At 43.8% G+C, this 21,775-nt stretch overlaps 1 protein-coding gene and 1 long non-coding RNA gene across 11 annotated transcripts in view; one reads left to right on the top strand and one right to left on the bottom strand.

Annotated features, from left to right (window-relative positions):
* The window catches only part of SPECC1 (sperm antigen with calponin homology and coiled-coil domains 1), a 273,383-nt gene that overhangs the window by 144,944 nt on the left and 106,664 nt on the right, over positions 1-21,775 (top strand). The gene's annotated exons all lie outside the window — the stretch shown is intronic.
* LOC115281423 lies at positions 15,169-20,520 on the bottom strand. 2 transcript variants are annotated; one of them, XR_003904299.1, is made up of 4 exons: positions 20,329-20,520; positions 19,969-20,054; positions 15,348-15,974; positions 15,169-15,209 (listed from the first exon to the last, which is right to left on the bottom strand). It is a non-coding gene; the product is annotated as an uncharacterized LOC115281423 (long non-coding RNA). The 2 variants fall into 2 exon arrangements; XR_003904300.1 differs by having other exon boundaries at positions 19,969-20,051.

Raw genomic sequence — 21,775 nt, 5'->3', positions numbered from 1 at the left:
TCAGGGAGTTGGCTTCACGGCTGACCACAGGTTCTGCCTGCACACGGATGGGCCTGACTCACTCCCGAACAGCCCTCGAGGCTGCCCTCGCCAGGGCCTGTTTGCCCGTGACATCCAGCCAGTGCCCCGTGGACACCTGCCTCGCGCCTGTGGCTAGGCAGGAGGCCAGGTCACTGCTGGCCCTGCGGAGCGGAGGGTGAGAGGGGCCTCACAATAGGATTAAAGAATACACATCTGGTCCCGAGTTCCAGGCACAGAGCCCCTAAAACCCTTGGAATTTTTGAGAGGAGCATCTTTTGTTATTCATAATAAGCCCCTTTTCAACCACGCTGGAGTTTATGCTAATCGTGGTGACTCTTGGAGGATGGGGCTGGTTGCCCGAGGAACCAACCACGTGATGGGAGGGCTGGAACCTTCACCCCCCCCCCCCCACCGTGGGGTTTGGAGATTGAGTTTAACCACCAGTGCCAGCGGACTAACCAGTCGTGCCTCCTTAATGGCACTGCAGTAACAGTTCTAAGCAGTGGCGTTTGGAGAGCTTCCAGGGCGCTGGGCACATCAAGGTTATGGGCAGGTAGCACACCAGAAGAGGGCGGGGAAGCCCCGGGCTCACCCCACAGCTTGCCCTCTGCGTCTCTTCCATCTGGCTGTTCCCCAGTTGTGTCCTTTGCAGTAAACTGGCGATCTAGGAAGCCAACTGCCTCCTGGGTTGTAGGAGGCATTACAGCAAATTATCTGCCCTGAGGCAGGGGGAGTGGAAACCCCCACTTTGCAGCTGGTTGGTCAGAAGTTCAGCCACGGACTGGCACCTGAGGTGGCTCAGTGGGGACAGTCTCGTGGGACTAAGTCTCTAACCTGTGGGGTGTATGCTAACTGCAGGTGGTTAGTGTCACAGTTGAGTTGTAGGACACCAGTCGGTGTCCAGAGAGTTTGGAGAAGTGGTTGGTGCGGAGCGGGTCCTAAGTATTTGGTCTCAGGAGTCAGTGTGAGCACCCAAGGGAAATGGTTGTTCTTCCAGGGCCTCTTGACGGCCTTGACCAGCCCCTGCGTTCTTCTGCTCCCTTTGCCAGCTGTCAGTGGGGAGTCTCTTTAGAGTGAAGTATTTGGAGTGACCCATTCCCTGGGGGCGCAGCCCCTCGAGCCTGGAGTAGGATTGAGCACCCCCCCCTCAGTCCCCTGGGATTCATCGTGACTGAGCTCCTGCCTCTGACCCCATCCTAAGACTGTCAGAACTCCTTACCTCCAGCCGCTGCCGCTGCCGGAGAACACAGGCTCTAGGCCAGCCTGGGTGCTTTAGATACAGATGTTTGTAGTACGTCTCCTGGGTGGGGTAGGGGTGGGGTTCCCTCTTCATTCTTTCTTCTTGCCACCCAGCTTTCCTGTTGTGCTGGAGATCTTTCCTATCTTCCTTCAAGTCTCTTAGTTTTCAAAAATCTTTTATGTATCTCTTTATCCTTTTTTTCAGAATTCTGGATGAATTTCCTTAGTTGGTCTTCTAATTCATTGCCTGGATTTTCTGTGGTTCAGTATTAGTGGACATCAGTATTTTGTGCGTGAAAGCAATCTTTTCCTATGCCAAGTCCTCCCTTCTCATGAAGGTGTTTTGCTTTCAGATCTTCCTGAGCGGGGATGGGAGACTTCCTAAAGCTGTGTTGACCACACCAGCCTGTGGAAGGAGCTTTCCCTGGGCCTCTGCCGGACAGAGGTGGGAGGTGGGTTGGTTGGCGTTAGAAGCTCTGGGGCAACATTCCCCCAGCCTTTAAACGTCCCCTTCTGCCTCATACCTGGATTTAAATCCAGATTGTGTGAATCAGTGTAGAAAACAGAACCACACAGAACATGGCATATCAAATAGAGAATATTCCTTTAATAAGTTCAACCTGATTTCAACTGCATTTAGTCCTCTTGGCTTATGTAAATGTACAAATTCCTGCAAATCCCTCAACGTGTATAAGCTTTTTCTTCTTAATATTTAACAGCATGGGTCCTGGAGCCAGAGTTCCTGCTTCCTATCCTGGCTTCCCTACTTTACTGGCTGCGGGATCTTACTGGCTGCAGGATCCTGGGCTAGTGTCTTAATCCTGTGCTTTGTTTCCCTCCTCTGTAAAATAGGAATAGTAGCACTTCCTTAGAGGAGTGCTCAGGGCAGTGTAACATCCTTAGAACAATGAATGCCTGGAAGGTAATGAGTTTTCAAAAAATGCTAATAAATATTAACAAATTAACAGTAAATCTTAATGCCTCAATAAATGTTAGCCCATGCTTTTTTTTTTTCTTCCTCCTCCTGCCTTTCATTTTACTGCTGCTTTTCAGCAGTTTTCCTTGAGGTAGATGTTTCATTTGTCACCAGATGTCGACAAAATTGCTTCCTTTCCCCAACTCCGGGCCCCACCGTCCCCCTCCTCAGGCCTGCCGCAAGGTGCTTTGGGGATAGTCAGGGATTGTATTAGTTTCCTGTTGCTGCTGTAACAAGTTCACAAACTTCCTGGTCTAAAGCAACACGCATTTGTTTTCTTTGAGTTCTGGAGGTTAGAAGTCTAGAATGAAGGTGTGGCCAAGGCCACATTCTTTCTGGAGACATCAGGGCGAACTTATTTCTTTCCCTTTTCCAACTTCAAGGCTACTTGCAACCTCCCGCCATATTTCACAGTTCATTGCTACAACCCCTGGTTCCATCTCCTTTTTCTGCTTTTGACCCACCTGCCTCCTTCTCTTAAGACCCATGTGATTACACTGAGCCCACCAGATAATCCAGGATAATCTCCTCAAGTCAAGAGCCTTCATTTAATCGCACCTGCAGAGTCCCTTTGCCATGTAGCGCATTCATAGGTTCTGGGGATGAGGATGTGGGCATCTCTGGGGGCATCATTGAGCCTACCACAGGGAGGAAGCTATGTAAGAAACCTTACTAGAGCACACCCCCCTCACAGGGGTGCTTTAAGGGGTGTGGGACTCAGACCAGGAAGCAGTATTTCTTCTTGGGGACACTGGGAAAGGTTTCACAGAAGAGGGACATTTGAGCTGAGTCGTAAGGCTTGAAGAAGCCTTTGCTAGGGACGGGGAGGGGTTGTAGGCAGAGGAACTAGCACATGCCAAGAAATGGAGTTGTGACACAATCCAGCAGTTTTGGGGGCTAGTTAGATCTTTGGATGATGCCAGGACATTAAGGAGGGGTGGCAGGCGAAGAAATGTGTAGGGTGGTAGATCTGGATTGTGCCCTGATTGTGGGTCTGGAATGCACCCCTGAAGGGAGGAGAGATAGTGGAGCTGTTCTGGTGTTCGTTTTTAAATGTGAATATTTTACCTGATTATGTAAGTAATGCATCTCTCTTTATAGAAAATGGAACAAAAGAATGTATCCAGAAAATGAAAATCATTCATAACCCTGCTACTCAGAGATAATGTCTCTTGATGTTTCTTTGTGGTGTGGTTATTGAGCCTTTTTTTTTTATTAGAAATTTTTAATGTTTATTTATTTTTTAGAGAGAGGGAGTTGGAAAGGGGCAGAGAGAGGAGACAGAGGATCTGAGGCGGGCTCTTTGCCGACAACAGAGAACACAGTGTGGGGCTTGAACTCCCCAACCGCGAGCCTAAATTGGATGCTTAACTGACTGAACCACCAGGCGCTCCTAACCAGCATTTGTTATACATGTGTGTGCACGCACACACACACACACACACACACACACACACACACACACACACTTTCACAGAGTTAAATCATATTGGATATTCCAGTTTATATCTTGACTTCTTTAACAGTGTATCATAAAATTTCTTCATCTCATTAAATATTCCCCATTATTTTAACATCTCCATAATACTCTATTATTCCATGGTGATATTGTATTCTACTTGCATCATTTTCTTTTCAATTTTAAAAAGGAAGGCCCTTTTTATTAAATTTGGTGTTTATTTTTTAATTTTAAAAGGGATCAACTACCATAATTTACTTAATCCTCCTATCGTTGGATGCAGTATTTTTCTCTATTTTAAATAATTCTAATATATAAGTCTGTGTGTAAGTTTTTACTGACTGTATCTTTAGACTAAATTCTTTTAAGTTTTATTTGTTTATTTTGAGAGAGAGAGAGAGAGCGAGAGAGTGCATGAGTAGGGGAGGGGCAGAGAGAGCAAGGGAGAGAGAATCCCAAGCAGGCTTCATGCTATCAGCATGGAGCCTGATGTGGGGCTTGAACTCAGAAACCACGAGATCATGACCTGAGCTGAAATCAAGAGTCAGACACTTAACCTACTGAGCCACACAGCCAGGTGTCCCTCGCCTAATTCTTAAGTAAATATTTACTTGGCCAGAATGTATAAGATCATTGATCAACTTTGTGATATGTATTTCTATGTTATAAAATACATAGAGCTGTGTAGGAAAGCATTATTATGATCCTGAAGAATTCTCCCTAATTTGTTAGGCAAAAGAAATCTTTGTTGCTTTAATTTGCAGGTCTCCTGAATTTCATATATATATTGGCCATTATTTCCTGGGATTTGTCTATTTCTAACTTTTCTCAGTGTTCCAATGAGGTTTTAATGTTACTCTTATTTATTCTGTGGTATTTTAACACTGTCAATCCATTTCTGTTATTTTTTTGCAGATAATTTCTGCACAGTTTTTTTTTGGTAGTATATTGATTATTATGTTGTTTTTTTAAATATAGAAGTCTAAAACTGTAATGACGCAGATTTATTTTTTCCATTGTGATTTCCTACATTATTTCTAGGCTTAGAAAGATTTATAGCACCCAAAGGTCAGATGTTTTGGGGTTTCACATTCCATTTTATAATATTTATGTACTTAATCCGTTTGGAATGTTCTTTGGTCTATTACTTAAAGTGTTTTAAAAATATTTGGCAATTAATCCAGTAGTATTTACTGAACAAGATTTCTTTCCCTCATTGATTTGAATTTGCTGTTTGTTAATCTTCTGATACTTATATATCCTTGGATATATTTGCTGTTCTCTATATCCTACTTCATTGATTACATGATTTTAACTTTTGTGGCCATGTAATATTTTAGTTTCTGGTAAATTGAGTTCTCTTCATTGTATGCATTTTTTTTGGTATTTTTTCCTGTTCTTTAAGTATTTAAATCACTCTCTCTGGTTTCAAAAATCTAGTCATGAAATTTGGTGAAATTGCATTACTTTAGGGAATGGGATGTACACAGTTTTCAGTATTGAGCCTTTCCTTCTAGAAGTATGATGTCTGCATTCATTATCTTTTATATTGCCTAGTAAATTAAAAAAAATTTCTTTAAGTAGGCTCCATGCCCAACATGGGGCTTGAACTCATGACCCTAAGATCAAGAGTTACATTCTCTACTGACTGAGCCAGCCAGGCACCCCCACTCTAGTAAAATTTTTAACTTTGTAAAGGGGGAAATGAACTAAAGGCAATATATTAAGATTGGATAATTGGGGAAATGGTGGTATCACTAAGTCACACACACACACACACACGCACACACACACACACACACACACCCCAAAGAGAGACCCAGAGAGATCCCGAGACCAGGACGGTCAGGAGAACTAGAGAGGCAGCCTAAAGAATTCACTTTTAGAAATTTTGAGTTTTAGGGGCACCTGGTGGCTCAATTGGTTAAGCATTGACCCTTGGTTTCCACTCAGGTCATGATCTCATGGTTTTGTGGATTCAAGTCCCACATCAGGCTCTGCCCTGGCAGCACAGAGCCTGCTTGGGAGTCTCTCTCTCTCTCCCTCTCTCTGCCTCTTGCTTCCCCCCCCCCCCCCCCCGTCTCTGTCTCTCTCAAAATAAGTAAATAAACGTAAAAAAAAGAAAGTTTGAATTTTAGCCAACAGGAACATCTGAATGGTTCTGTTACCCTCTATAAAGCTGCTGTTAATATATATTTAAGGAAAGTGGTTGCTGGTCAACGGAGATGGTCTATATTCTTTGCTTTGACTAAATAAATACCTAATCTCCACCCCCAGGAAGCTTCTGCTCCTGTGGAAGGAGTGGGTAGCAGGGAGATAGGATTTTTACAGTTCTGCTCACTGGCTTTTATCTCATTGCCCTCAGTCCTTCTGGAGTCTTTTCTGAATTTTATCCTCTTAACTCTTCTCTCTCATGTAATGCTTTTCAAGATTATGGGGCGAGCAAGATTAGCCCCTCTCTAATTTTAGCAATGTTCTTTTACTCTTTTGTTTGATTCATGCTGTTTATTGGGTTTGTGCCTTCATCTGTCTGCTCCACTTTCTTTGTCCACAGTCCCCTTAGGTCTGTCGAAATCACCTGTTCTCACCAATCTTGCTGGTCTCCCCTCAAGCCACAGCTTAGTTGTGATCCCTTCCTTGACCGCCTTCCCTGACCCTCTGGGCTGGACCCAGTGTTCCTCGGTGCTCCCCGGGTCCCCCATTTTGCTGTTCTTACTGTTTGTTATACTGTATTGCAACCGTCTCCTTACATAGCTGTCACGCACATTCCTACATCAGTACCTCCACCACCGGGCTTGGCACTTACAAGATGTCTAGGAAAGGTCTGTTAAATGCAAATAATCTGAACTACATTCATGCCAGGGCATAGTGATGGAGAGAGTAGACAGATGGTTGGAAATCTTATAGCTGGAGATTAATATTTAGGAACGGCTCACATGGAATGGCTGTTTGAAGCTTTAGAAGCGAAGTATGGAAAGGGTGCCAGAAGACAAGAGCAGAGTCAGTAGCGCCCCATCTTGCCCTGCTCTGGTATACCTTGGCTCAGGAGTCTGGGTATTTGGATAGTGAGGCTCAGGCCTGGTCCCTTCTTTCAGCCACTGCTTGCAGCAGAAAGGGTTTTCGGCACAGTAAGTGCGACAGCATGCAGGTGTTAGCAGCTCTCTCTTTTCCCATTCCTGCAGTTCTTTTTTATTTTTTATTTATTTTTATTTTTATTTATTTTTGAGAGAGAGAGACGGTATGAGCAGGGGAGGGTCAGAGAGAGAGGGAGGTACAGAATCTGAAGCAGGCTCCAGGCTCTGAGCTAGCTGTCAGCACAGAGCCCGATGCGGGGCTCAAACCCATGAACCGTGAGATTATGACCTGAACCAAAGTCAGACGCTCAACAGACCAAGCCACCCAGGCGCCCCCTGCATTTAGTCCTTGAAGGGGCCCCGGGCCCTGCACATCTGAGGAGCTAGTGCTGACAAGGAGTACTTCTCCTGGGTTTACTCTTGGTAGTGTGAGATCAGACAGAAGCGTTCCCTATGTCTAGGTAGGAGAGGTTCCCGTTTGCCAGTCCACACACTGCTGGGTTCTAGAATGAAAACCCCCATGTCCCCTGGGCGATGATCTGCCACTGTTGGAGAAGCATGGATATGTTGGAGCTGAAGGCCAAACCTAGATTTGGCAAAGCAAAAGTGTGGTCTACTTTCAGTGGGACTTAATAACTTGAGATAGAGAACTAAGCTGAACATTCTGAATGAGCAAAGCTAAATCAAAGAGGCAGAAGAGGGGCGCCTGGGTGGCTCAGTCAGTTAAGTGTCCAACATCGGCTTAGGTCATGATCTCATGGTTTGTAGGTTTAAGCCACATGTTGGGCTCTGTGCTAATAGCACGGAGCTTGGAGCTTGCTTCAAAAAAACCCAAAGAGACAGAAGAAAGTATTCCAAAGAAAAAAGTAGTAACTCGGAATTTTTTTTCCCTGATTTGAAACTTGCACTCAATGAAATACAAAGCATAATGGCCCCATTGAGAATTGAATTCATTTTCTGGAAGGAGCATCTTGTCACAAAGATGCTGATATCATGAGGTGAAATAGGTAACGTGTGAGAGACCAGTGTAGGAAGGTGGGAAAGGAACAGATGGAGAAGACCTGACAAATAAAAGGAGGAAACCTAAGCTGAAGAAAATTTTGGGCTTCAAATTAAAAAGGATTCCTAGAAGTCTGGAAAGAGGCATAATTTAATTGCTTAACTGCAGTAATGAAGATAAAAATCCTACCACGGCGCCTGGGTGGCTCAGTCGGTTGAGCATCCAACTTTGGCTTGGGTCATGACCTCACAGTTCATGGGTTCAAGCCCCAAATGGGGCTTTGTGCTGACGGCATGGAGCTTGCTTGGGATTCTCTCTTTCCCCCTCTCTCTGCCCCTACCCTGCTCATTTGCTCTTGCTCTCTCAAAATAAATAAACTTAAAAAAAAAAAAGCCTACCAATTTTTAGACAGAAAGATAGGTCAGTTTTGAAGAGAATTAGGATGGTGTTGGAATGCTCACTAGAAGCGAAGATAGTGTCTTTTGGGACTGTTGGCCCCGAAGAGCTGTAAGTCTTCTATACCCAGCCATGTTATCCCGGGTCCTTACCTACAGGCCACAGAAGCTGATTTGGGCTGATGCAGGAAGAAAAAAAATCATTTCTTAATGGATATTGAGTTGCTATGGAATTGTCGGAGGGCCATAGAATGAGCTGTGGAGACTCTGCAGCCAAGGAACGGTGCCTAAAATTTTACACAGAATTGGCTCAAATCTCAGCAGAATTGGCTCAGGCTGGACGCTGCTGCTCTGTGCGTGAACACAGAAAATGCAGTTTGTACCAGACCTGCTGGCGCGGGAGCCACAGCCAGCACCTGGGTCACTGCTTGCCAGGATCTTCATCTTGCTGCAGCCACCAGAGCTGCCAACGAGCGTTTCTTCTCATGGTCCTTGCTTTGCAGCGTTAGTTGCTGAGCCAGAGTCTGCGGCAAATGTAAATACTGTCCAGGTCAAGGGCACACCTTAGCTTCAAAGGGGGGCTGAAAAAGCAAATAGCTGGTGTTTCCAGTTTATTCAGTGGGAGGTGGACCCTGCCTTCAACCGAGACTAATGAAGTGGGCAAGTCCCCAAGCATAGGAGGGAAAGGTTGAAAAGCCAGGTGCTCAGAAAGCCAGATTTAAATTCTCCTGCCAAGATATCACTTAATGAATCAGAGTGAAAAAGGGTATTTTTAGACATGAAGAATTTATATACCCTACTTGAGCAAACATTCAAATGACCAATTAGAGACTGGTAATTGGATCAAGTAGAAACATCAAGCTAGAGGAAGACCAAGAATATAAGAAGCAGTAGTTTCTAACACAAGAATCTTGTAGCATGAAACATTGTGTATATAAATCAAGGATGCTAACTTAGCTGAAAATTCATAATGTAACTGTAAAGTGGAACTTTTGAGAAGAAGGATCATACTTTCAGGGGAAATCTAGGAAATAGCCCAGAACTAAAAATTCTAGACTATCTTAGCAAAATCCATGATTGCAGGTGGGGGCATTCAAGTCATTTGTATGGAAAATTACCCTAAAATTAATCTCATCTTTGTTGGTAAGGAATTGGGGGTCATAGTTATTTAATTTTGATGAAGGTTTGGTTAAGACTGTTGCGAATGGCCTGTAACCACAAACAGAATAGAAATGCCGACTACTCCCCAAATAATAGGGAATGCGGATGGTAATGAGGGGCGAGCAGGTCAGAAGGGAATAAAGAGCAGCGGTAGCAAATCAGCAAAGGTGAGGAGAAGGGAAAAGGGTGAAAGAAGAGTTAATAAACAGTAAACAAAATGAAGTAGAAACAATAAAGCCAAATAAAAGCCCCACAATAAATATTCTTCAGCTAAATTCACCTATTAAAAAACAAATACGAGGGGCGCCTGGGTGGCTCAGTCAGTTAAGCCTCCAGCTTGGGCTCAGGTCAGATCTCACGTTTGTGGGTTTGAGCCCCGCGTCGGGCTCTGTGCTGACAGCTAGCTCAGAGCCTGGAGCCTGCTTCTGGTTCTATGTCTCCCTCTCTCTCTGCCCCTCCCCCTCTCATGCTCTGTCTCTCTCTCTCTGTATCAAAAATAAATAAAACATTAAAAAAAATACGAGCAATATTAGTGTCAGACAAAATAGAAAGTAAGAACAGAAACATTGAACAGGACAAAGAGATATTATATACTGATAAAAACCAAAAATATGCAACTGCTTTTAATCTTTAAGCAACAAAATACTTAGAACAAAAATTGGGAATAAAGAATTTAATATTCTGATACTAGGAGATGTTAATTATGTGTCTTTTCTAATTTGACAGGCCAGGGAAACTAGATTGCCAACTTGGATGCCCACGGGGACCATGTGGGCAGCCTGAATATGTGAATTATTGGGTGTAAGACAGCAGAGAAGATGGGAATTGGACAGTGAAGCAGAGAATGCATGCCTTGCCTAAAGGCATTGACATTCATACATTTTAAAGCACCTTGCCAGCCAAATAAAACATATCTGTAGCTTGCAGGCTGCTGGTTTCCAACCTACGAAACAAACAAACAGAAAAGAGCAAAAATATAGAGGTTATAAATTAAAGATTCAACAAATTTATAGAACAGGAAATACACATTCTCTAGATCTAGGAAGTGTTTACAGAAGTTGGTCACGTACTTTGTTATAGGAAATGAAAAGCAAAATATAAAAATTCTGACTCTATATGCAGTAATCTGTCATCTTAATCCAATGAACTGAATGATCAAAAAGACGATTATTTAAAAAAACTACTTTGGAATTCAGGGACACCATGTTTAAATAATCTCTGCACCAAGAGAAAGTCAAAACAAATTATAAATAATGTAGAAATACACAAAGGGAGGAGAGTTTGTAGCAGAGTAGATGGAATGGAATTGAAGCTGAACTCAGAGGAAAATGTACGATCACAGATGCTTTCATTACCATAAGAGAAAAAAAAGACTGAAATGTAGGAGTGGAATATTCAACCTATGAAACCAGGAGGAAAACAAAAGAAAGAGAAATAAATGAATGATGAAGGCTGGAAGGAATGAAATAGAAGACGTAAAACCAAAAAGAAGATAAACCAAACACTGGTTCTTTGAAAAGGCAAACAATGGAAATTATTTCTGATTAAAGAAAAGAAGAGGAAAAACATTAAAAATGGGTAAAGGTCTATTGTTAAAGGTATGAAAAATGAAAAATTCAGTTCAAAGAAACTGGAGGAAATGGATGAATTTCCTTCAAAATATAAATGTACACAATTATTCCTGGAAAAAATATAAAATTGAAGTACTGTCATTATTATTTAACATTATTTTGGTATTATTGCAATAAGTCAAAACATCTTTTGACTTAAATATTGAAAAGAAAAATTAGAAAGAATAAGGGTATTGGTAAGTGACTGTATGACAGATAAATATAGAAAGAATATAAGCTTTTTTTTTCCTGTACTAGCCATGACTGCTTAACAGTGGAAATTGAAAAAAAAAATTCCAGTTCACAGGTGCCATAAAATATTTAGGAATAATTTTACCTAGAATATTCTAGGACATAAGGTAGGAGGTATTAAATCTCACTGTGGTTCATAGAACAGGACTTGAAATAATGGGGAAACTACTGCTTTCCAGAATGAGCAGACTTAAGATCATAAAATTATTAACCTGTCTCAAATTAATATACTTAGATAGGAGACGAACTTCTCCCCAGAATTATTTCTTCGAAGGAAGGAAGCTGCTTCCATTCAGGCTTCACAAAGTGTCATTTTTCACCAAGGTGGCATGTTCTTAATTACTTCATTCTGAATTACAAAGGAAGACTCAGGGACGACAGACTAAAATAACCTCAGTTTTAATTTTAGAGTTTTATGGAGGCCACCTGACAGAGTTGGTTTAGAAAAAGGGAGACAAATTTATTTTTTTTTAAATTTAATGTCTATTTATTTTTGAGAGAGAGGGAGACAGAGTGAGAGCGAGGGAGGGGCAGAGAGAGAGGGAGACACAGGATCCGAAGCAGGGTCCAGGCTCCAAGCTGTCAGCACAGAGCCCGACGTGGGGCTTGAACTCTTGAACCATGAGATCACGACCTGAGCGGAGGTCGGATGTTTAACCAGCTGAGCCACCTAGGCGCCCCAAAGGGAGACAAATTTAAAACAGATTTGGTATTTATTCTACGGAGTATAACCTCATAGTTATAAGTATTCCATGTTGTTAAATTGACCTTTGAAATTGGCTTTGAAAGATTATATGACAGTAGAGCAAGTGGTTGTGTTGTCAGCATCACAAATATGTGCCTATAGGAAGCATTTTTTTAGAAGAAATTGACATACCATGTAAATATGTTTTTGAGACTTGGTATGAAATTTTTCAGTGGTAGCATAATGCAGTCTGTGGATTCAAAAAGCGCCAAAACTCAAACAGGTTAGATGGCTCTCTGGTCACCTGAAAAAACAGATGGCTTCAAAGTAGCTGTGGTGATGATGAGGGCAGTGGGGGAGAGCATGCGCGGCCGGGTCTGGATCCCCAGGCTGTGGTGATGATGAGGGCGGTGGGGGAGAGCATGCGCGGCCGGGTCTGGATCCCCACGCTGTGGTGATGATGAGGGCGGTGGGGGAGAGCATGCGCGGCCGGGTCTGGATCTCCATTTTCTTGAAATCCAAGTATAGGCTAAACAATTCTTCTTTTTAAATGAAAAAAAAATTAAGTATTTTTATTTATTCTGAGAAACAGAAAGGGAGAGAGCAATGGAGGGGCAGAAAGAGAGGGGGAGACAAAATCCTAAGTAGGTTCTGTGCTGTCAGCTCAGAGTCCAACCCGGGGCTCCATCTCGCAAACCCTGACATCATGATCTGAGCTGAAACCAAGAGTCGGACGCTTAATCCATTGACTCCCCTAAGTGCCCCTGGGATCAATATTTCTAAACGAATATATTTTATGTAATGTGATTGTAAATGTGAATATATAGATATAGGTTTAATATATTAATATGCATTATGTAATTCAATATATAATGCAATAAAGCATTAACGTAATAAATATACAATTTATTGAAGTACATATTTTATGTATAATATGTAATACATATTACATACTAAATATAAATGAATAATGTATAAATTAAAGTAGGGATTTGACTGTAGCAATAAAAGCTTACTCAAGTTGGTCAAGAGGTTTTATTATTTTTATTTTTTACTTTTTTGGGAAATGATCCTCATCTTATATTCAGGGTCTATTCTCTCTGCTAGTGTTAAATTGGGCTGCAAGTGACAAACTTCCCCAGATAGTAGTGGCTTAAAGAAGACCTGAATTCATCTCTCATGTAAGTCTGGGTACGTGGGGTTCCTGGGTGGCTCAGTTGGTTAAGCATCCAACTTCCGCTCAGGTCATGATCTCCAGTTTGTGAGTTCGAGCCCTGCATCGGGCTCTGTGCTGACAGCTCAGAGCCTGCAGCCTCCTTCACATTCTGTGTCTCCCTCTCTCTCTGCCCCTTCCCCAGTCATTCTCTCTCTTTCTCTCTCTCTCTCTCAAAAATAAACATTAAAAAAAATTTTTTTTAAGTCTGGGTACATGGTCCAGGCCTGCATGGGGCTCAAAGGTGCTTGGCCTTGGTTCTTGCTGACCTCTGTCTCCACTAGGTGTGATCCTGACCTCACGTCCCAAACATGACCTTTGCATTTCAAGCAGCAATAATAGCATGATAAGAATGGAGGAAAGGTGTGAGCACTGCCTGGTAAGGACAGCTTCCAGAAAATACTGCATCCAGTTGACCAGAACTTAGTCACCCATCCACACAGGCTGGGGAATGTCCTTATTCTGGAACCTTGTGCCCGCAAAAAAGTCATGTTGTTATGAAAGGAAAAGAGAAGAAGTACTGAGGCATATTCAACCTGTGCCGAGACATATGTGATAATCTGGGGAAAACATTGCCAAATACCCTGAATCTGGGAGGCACACCGATGATAAGGGTAGACTAAATACCTCAGGAGGCAGTGGTACAGGGCAAAACAAAACCAAAAAAAAAAAAAAAGAAAGAAAAGAAAAAGAGGAAACAAAGATACTGAACATCAATTGTAATTAGGGAAATGGAAGTCAGGAGAAATCATTCTTCACCCATCAAAAAAATAATAGCTCCTAGCGCTGATCAGGGCATTAAGAAGAAATTATCCCTGTGCATTGTTGTTGGAAGTGTGAATGGTTGTAATCTTTCTGGAAAGCAGTCCAACAACAGCTATTGAGATTGAAAGTTGTATGTTCCTTTTGACAAAGCGGTCCCATCTTTAGGGGGTTCTGTCCTCTAGAAATAAAAGCACCAGGACTTAAATATGTAGCGAATGCAGAAAACATTTGTTAATTACAGTCATTTTTTAAAAATTTTTTGAATGTTTCAATTTATTTTTGAGAGACAGAGCATGAGCAGGGGTGGGGCAGAAAGAGAGGGAGACCCTGAATCTGAAGCAGGCTCCAGGCTCTGAACTGTCAGCACAGAGCCCGATGCAGGGCTCGAACTCACGAACTGCAAGATCATGACCTGAGCCAAAGTCGGATACTTAACCGACTGAGCCACCCAGGTGCCCCACTTTTTTTTTTTTTTTTTTTTTTTTGTAGTGGCCCAAATCTGGGAACAATCTGAATATTCCTCAGCAGGAACTGGCTGAATAAATTGTATTTCATCATTCCTATGAAGTACTAGGTTATTAAAGAGAACAAGTTAGCTCTATTTCCACTGTCCTGGAAGGCTGTAAATGCCTTCTAGTGATAAAGTAGAATTCACAAAGAATGCTAACAGCTTTATGTCATATATGCATATGTCATGATCCCAAACAAAAACTTCTAGGCCTGTGTCAGCAGGGAAGAACGCATTCTTTCCATATCTTGTATTTCATTTTGATATCTCAGGACAATAGGAGGTTTTGATTATTTCAGCTTTAGAAAGAGCGTTATTGTTTCTGTATGTCAGAGGGGAGAGTTTGGTGACTAAGAGTAAGAACTTTGGAGACGTTTCCTGGGTTCGAATCCCCACTTAGGCTATTGTAACCTTGGGCAAGTTATCTGGACCCACCTATGCCTCCATTTCCTGTGAAGGACATATAAAAGCAGTTCCTGCCACAAAAGATGTAAATGAACTAATATAATATATGCAAAGTGTTTGGTGCCGAATAAGGTGTGCATAGCAGAAGCCTGTTTCTGTTCTCTTTAAAAATATTAATAAAGTAAGTCAAGGGTTAGGGAGATTCATTTTATTCTTTTTGTGGTGAAATGCTAAACATTTTCACTGCTCTTAGAGGTTGATTTTGAACAAATGGTGAAGCCACAACATATTTCTTTTCTTTTCTTTTTTTTTTTTAAGTTTGTTTATTTTAAGAGGGAGCCAGAGAGGGGCAGAGAAAGAGGGAGGGAGAGAATCTCAAGCAGGCTCGGTGCTGTCAGTGCAGAGCCCACCATGGGGCTCAGTTTTGTGAACGTTGAGATCCTGACCTGGGCCAAAATCAAGAGTCAGACACTTACCTGAGCCAGCCAGGTGCCCCCATGACATATTTCTCAATCATGCCTTTACTAGGGAAGAAATGGGACCACCTTACCCAAAATGTGCAAAACACCAGGTCTTGTATTTACCAGGGAGTGGATTTTCCCACTGTCTTCAGTGTGATTTTGGAACGGGCAACTTGTCACTGGAATGAACGTTGGCTTCCATGTCTGGGCATTTCAACAATGAGAACATCAGTTTGGGAAGTAGAGGCACGCCGTTAATGGCTTCCTGAGATAAAACTGTGTCATCAGCCTAGTGAGGTGTGATGAATGGCGTTTCCCAGGGGTGGCTCCGCCTTTGCCTCCCAGCCTGTTTGCGCTTCTGCAGTATGACTTTCCACTCACACTGTCAAGGCATGTGACCCTTGAATCTGGGCAGAGCCAGGACTGCTTCAGCCAGTGGAGTGTGACAGCAGTGACCTGTGGGACTGCCAGGCCTGGCTCAGAAGAGGCCATGTGGTGACCCATGCATGTAGAGACACATGCGGAGTGCTGAGCCCTTCTGTGACAAGCCCGGCCACCCCGAGACCCCCTCTTTTGGAGAGGTCACCCTAGTGCTTCCACCGACAGTGCAGCTCAGCTGCTGAGTGCCGGCATTGGTCGTCCTGTCTGCCACATGAGCAGCCCAGCTGGCACGTCCAGCCCAGCGAGTCCCCGAGTTACGGCAGCCACGGGAGGGCGGCGAAGTCAGAACTGCCTGGCCAGATTCTTCACCTGCAAAATAAAATGGTTCTTTCTAGGGGTGCCGGGGTGGCTCAGTTGGCTGAGCGTCTGACTTCAGCTCAGGTCATGATCTCACCGTTCATGAGTTCGAGTCCCGCGTCAGGTTCTGTGCTGACAGTGCGGAGCCTGCTTTGGATCCTCTATCCCCCTCTCGCTACCCCTCCCTGGCTCACTCTTTCTCTCTCAAAAATAAACATTTAAAAGAATAATAAAATAGTTCTTTCTACCTATGAAGTTAAGGGGAGGCTTTGTTGTAAAACAGTGGTAACTTGCTAAACAGTATGCATATTTTTCATTAAAAAATTTTTTAAAGTTTATTATTTATTTTTGAGAGAGAGAGAGCATGAGCAGGGGAGGGGCAGAGAGAGAGGGAGACACAGAATCCAAAGCAGGCTCCAGGCTCCAAGCTGTCAGCACAGAGCCTGATGTGGGGCTCAAAATCACGAGCTGCAAGATCATGAGCCGAAGTCAGACACTTAACTGAGCCACCGAGGCACCCCATAATTTTTATTTTTAATTGTTGCCTAATATCCCCTGCTGGGGTCTGAAGCCTTTTTTTTATTGGTTATAAACTGGTGTACTATGCCATTTTCCATGTATCGCATTACTGCACCAGTGTCCTGTGCCACCAGGGACCGGCCTCAGCATTGGGCAGACCAGGTCATGAGCAAGTCTTTGATGTTTGTTCCCAGCATCTGCTTCCCTCTTCCGTCAGGATTTCTTCCTGGATAATTCACCACTTTACCCCTGCTTTCAATGAATCAGGGTATCTCCTTGACCTTTCTGAGTCAAGGCCAGTAGTGACCCAGGCTGAATGAGAGGCAAGGAGACATTTGTTAGGACCCCCAGAAGAGTCTTAGCACCATTCTCTGGATTTGGTGGTGTGCAGGTGTGAGGCCCAGAACTGTCCAGGCATCACGTGAGGCAGGGCAGATCCCTGATGGCGGTAGCCTGCGGAGGCACACAGGTGCAAGCTGGGGAGAGCCACGGACCTGAAAGCGTATTTCAGTCATGCTGGAACCTCAAGTCACACTTGCCCACAGAGTTCCAGTTACGTAAGCCAAAAGCTCATTTTATTGTTTCAGGCTTGAGCTGGGTGTCCTCTTGTGACTAGAAGATTCCTCACTTATAGTAACCACATCTGCAGCATTTTTGAGATTCTGGGTAACATTTCCGAGAGATGTTGCTAAATCAGAGGCTCTCCCAGCAGTCCCCCCACCGGTGAATGACCCTCGGTCCCACGAGGCCTGGTAGGAAGGATTAGGAATGCTTTGCTTCAGGAATGGAAAACCAAGGAGAAACAAAGCTGCCCTCACATATTCAGATGTCATGTGGAAGAAGCAATAATTCTGTTCTTTGTGGTTCCAGATTGTTTCAGAACAGGAACCGACATGTGCCAGGTTAACGAAGGTTGAATTCAGCCCCATATAAAGAAGGTTTGTCCAGCCATTTGAGCCTCCAGCGTGGAAGGGGCTGTCCAGGGCTGGCTTCTCCTTCGCTGGAAATCTTTGATGACTGGCACATGACAGTCTGGTAGACAGTAACAGAGGTTGGATGCTGTCAATACTACTTTGTATGAAAGATCAGGCCACAAGGTTTCTCTGTTTCTTCCAGTTTGGAAATGATATGCTTTTTGCGCTTTCTTACGTATCAGAAGACATACTTACTGTGAGACCCTTGGGCAAACTGCGAAGCCTCCTCAGACAGTCCGTGTCCTTATCCATAAAATGAAGATAACAACACTTTGCCAAATGATTTTTGTGAACCTCAAATTAATGTGTATGCAAACACTTTGAAAACCAAAGCAGTGCGAACACGAACTGATATTACCATTGACTACATTGTGAACTCTCAATTTAGAGAATGCGGTCAAGGGCACATGGGGCTCTCAGTCAGTTAAGCGTCTGACTCTTGATTTCCGCTCAGGTCAGGATCTCATGGTTCATGAGTCTGAGTTACACGTCGGGCTCTTCGCCTCACCCCCACTCTCCCTATTTCTCTCAAAATAAACAAACATTAAAAAATAAGTAATATGGTCAACTCCTAAAAGTTCTATATTTTTACCTATGTGTGGTTTAAGAAAACAGAACAGAAAAAAGTGATGTTAATCCAGATAAACCTATTTCAGCATGTGCCCCCCCCAATTCTCTAATTTCTATAATTGCACATTCAGGAGAATTTGGTTCCCAAAAGTGGTGGAATTTGGAGGTTTTTTGGTGGCTGCTATGAGATGAAGCTATCACTGAGCAAAGTGTATAAAGTTCGGGAGTCAGAGTTAAATCATGATCTAGAATGAGTCCTTCTCAGCTGCATCAAGACTTACAAATTGGGGAGCACCTGGGTGGCTCAGTCAGTTAAACACCTGACTTCAGCTCCGGTCATGATGTATGGTTCATGAATTCAAGCCCCATCTTGGGCTGTCTTGACAGCTTGGCCTGCTTCAGATTCTGTGTCTCCCTCTCTCTCTCTCTCTGTCCTTCCCCTGCTCACGCTTTCTCTCTCTCTCAAAAATAAATAAAACATTTTCAAATATTAAAGAGAAAAAAGACTCACAAATCGGGAAGTCCATCTTTTTCTCACTCATCTCTCCTGAAGGGAAGGCTACACACGGAGAGGCAGATCTTCAAATTCACTAAAGAAAGCCCCGCCACCCTCAGCCCCTACTCCTTTCCTGTTTGCTGCCCAGAGACCCTGGGGGCGCACCTCCCATGCAGAGGAGTGAGGTAATGAGGATTTCATCTGGCTGCATGATGGGCTAGCAGGCCGGCCCAGCTGGCAGAGGGAAGTGGGGGCCAGCCGGTCCTCCGCCACTTCAGTTTCAATGGAAACGAGACGTCCCCAGCCTGCTTTGCGCTTTTCCTTTTTTTTTTTTCCCAGTTCAAAACCCTTTAATTCACAAATTTTATTCCTCTTGCTACGCTTCAGAGAGGGCAGAGAAACAAACATGGAATGAGAAATATAAGATACAATTATAAGAACATGTCCTGGGAGAGTTCAGACAGATCTGATATTAAATCGATCACTTACTGTGTGCTCTTCATTCTGGTGCTTTGCGCTTTTCAACTGGCGTGTTCTGAGCTGCCCTCCCAGAGCCGTTTGGCATTTTGGCTTCTCCTGGAGGTGACTGACTGCCAGCTGTGTGACCCCCGCAAGAAGCCGCACTGTCACGCTATTATCTCTTCTCCTAACACTGTTGCTTTGTCTCCCGCCTGATCCTGCCTGTAGCCCAGCACAGACTGGTTGCTGCGCCCTCCCTTGGCCAGACCTTGGTCTTTTGTTCAGACACCTTCTCTGTCTAGAGCACTGGTCATGGTGGCCGTGGAACACTGGGACTATTGGGAAAGAGAAGGATACAGATTAAAAACAATTTTTTTAATGTTTGTTTATTTTTGAGAGAGAGAGATGAGGGGCAGAGAGAGAAGGAGACACAGAACCCAAAGCAGGCTCCAGGCCCTGAGCTGTCAGCACAGAGCCCGACGTGGGACTCAACCTCATAGTTAACCAACTGAGCCACTCAGGGGCCCTGAGAAGGATGCAGATTTACAAGTGTTTTCAGCTCTAACCCAAGCTGCTGAGCCAGTGGAGTATGAGCAAGATGAATGTGGCATCCTGAAAAAAAATAATAAAAAGACAAAATGAAGACAATACAAAACTTTTATCCCGCTACCAAAAAAAATCTCTAAATGTGGACCCGACTGTTGGGTTTTAGCAGAGAAAGCAAAAGGCGCAAGTGATTTGGTTCATTGGTATGGGTAGGATTCTTTTGAGCAGTTTTCTCTGTTTGGCCTGCCAAGGAGTTTCCATTAACTTCAATGTGAGGCGTCTGCATCTCTTGAAAGCACCGCAGGGAGACTCCCCCGGGGGCGTGGAGCTAGGGAGGAATTCCCTTCCGCCACCGGCAAGCTGGGGCTGAGATCTGATAACAGACCTCCGTTCCTTGTGTGGCCCTGCTTCTGCTCTGAGTCGCCTCTTAACTTTATCTCACCTGTTCCGAGTCCAAAGGCACAGCACCGCCTGTAAAACCAACGACTCCTACCGCCTTCCGCGCTGCAACCACCAGCCCTGGCTCTCCTCATTGACATGGTAGACGCACAGGTTAGAAAACAGAATAGGACCGGGCCCTTATCCCGGAGAGCAAAACTGCCGTTGCCCTGCACCTTCCCCGTTCTTAGCCCACTTCTCGAAGTTAACCGCTTACACTTGCTTAAACTGCTCAGCTGCGGTTTTTTTTTTTTTTTAAGTTGACTTTCACAGCAGTTTTGTACACAGCAAAATGAGAAGGCACAGTGCACCTGCCCCTGTAACCCCTTGTCCTCCCCTCCAAAGTGTGCAGGGCCACTCTCACCATCAGCATCCCTCACGACGGTGGTCCATTGGTTACAACTGATGGACCTACACTGACACATGACAATCACCAGAGTGCATGGTTGACATTAGGGTTCACGTTCTTTGGGTGTGGACAAAGGCATCCACCAGTTACTGTGTCAAACAGAATAGTTTCACTGCCCTCAAAATCCTCTGTGCTCTGCTTGTTTGTTCTTCCCTCCACCCACCCCCTGGCAACCACTGATCTTTCTACTCTCCATAATTCTTCTAGAATGTTCTATGGTTGAAATTCTACAGTATGTAGCCTTCTCATAATGGCCTCTTTCACCCAGTGTTCTGTATTTAAGTTTCCTCACATCTTTTCATGGCTTCGTAGCTCATTTCTTTGTAGCACGGAATAATACCTCATTGCCTGGTTGTTTCTCCATTCACCTCCTGAGGGACATCTTGGCTCCTTCCATGTTTTGGCAGTCATGAATAAAGCTGCTCTGAACATCTTTGTGCAGGTTTGTGTGTAGACATCACATTTCAACTCCTTTGAATAAATACCGAGAAGTGCGATAGCTCAATCATGGCAAGAGTGTGTTTAGTTTTTTAAGGAACTGCCGAACTGGTCACTGCCGAACTGCGCCATTTTGCATACTGTCAGCAGTGAGTGAGGGTTCCTGTTGCTCCACATCCTTGTCAGCACGTGGTGGTGTCAGTGTTTCAGTGTTTTGGATTTTAGCCATTTTCATAGACATGTAGTGGAATCTCATAGTAGTTTTTTTTTTTTTTAATGATTTATTTTTGAGAGAAAGAGACAAAGACAGAGACAGCAGGTGGGGGAGGGGCAGACAGAGAGAGTGAGAGAGAGAGACACACACAGAATCTGAAGCAGACTCCAGGCTCTGAGCTGTCAGCACAGAGCCTGACATGAGGCGTGAACTCACGAGCCATGAGATCATGACGTGAGCTGAAGTTGGACGTTCAACCGATTGAGCCGCTCAGGCGCCTGCCATAGTTGTTTTAATCTGCAGTTCCCTAATGTATTTTAACTTTATTTGCTAGCTGGGATAATATCCGAATGTTCTATAAAATAGTCTTGCATACTTGGTGTATAGGTCAGTTTAAATAGTATTGGTGTAATTGTGACTGTGTATATATATATATATATATATACACACATACATATATATATATCCCCTGGAGAGTAGAGTTGTGTGTTATGATTTTGTGACCTTTCTGTGCAACTTTTTGTTCTTATGAAGTTTCTGGTTTTTTCCACTGTTTTTTCAAGTGATTTTTTAAAATTCTGACTAGTTAATCCCCAGTGCTATATTAGTTTCAGGTGTCAAGTATAGTGCTTCACCACTTCCATATACCACCCAGTGCTCATCATGACAAGTGCCTTCTTAATCCCCATCATCTGTTGAACCTGACCCCTCCAGCCCCACCACCCTTCCCTCTGGTAACCATCAGTTTGT

This window comes from Suricata suricatta, chromosome 17 (assembly GCF_006229205.1).
Source record: "Suricata suricatta isolate VVHF042 chromosome 17, meerkat_22Aug2017_6uvM2_HiC, whole genome shotgun sequence".
NCBI lineage: Eukaryota > Metazoa > Chordata > Mammalia > Carnivora > Herpestidae > Suricata > Suricata suricatta.
Note: the sequence above shows the minus strand (reverse complement) of the source record. Positions and strands in the feature narration are given on the sequence as shown.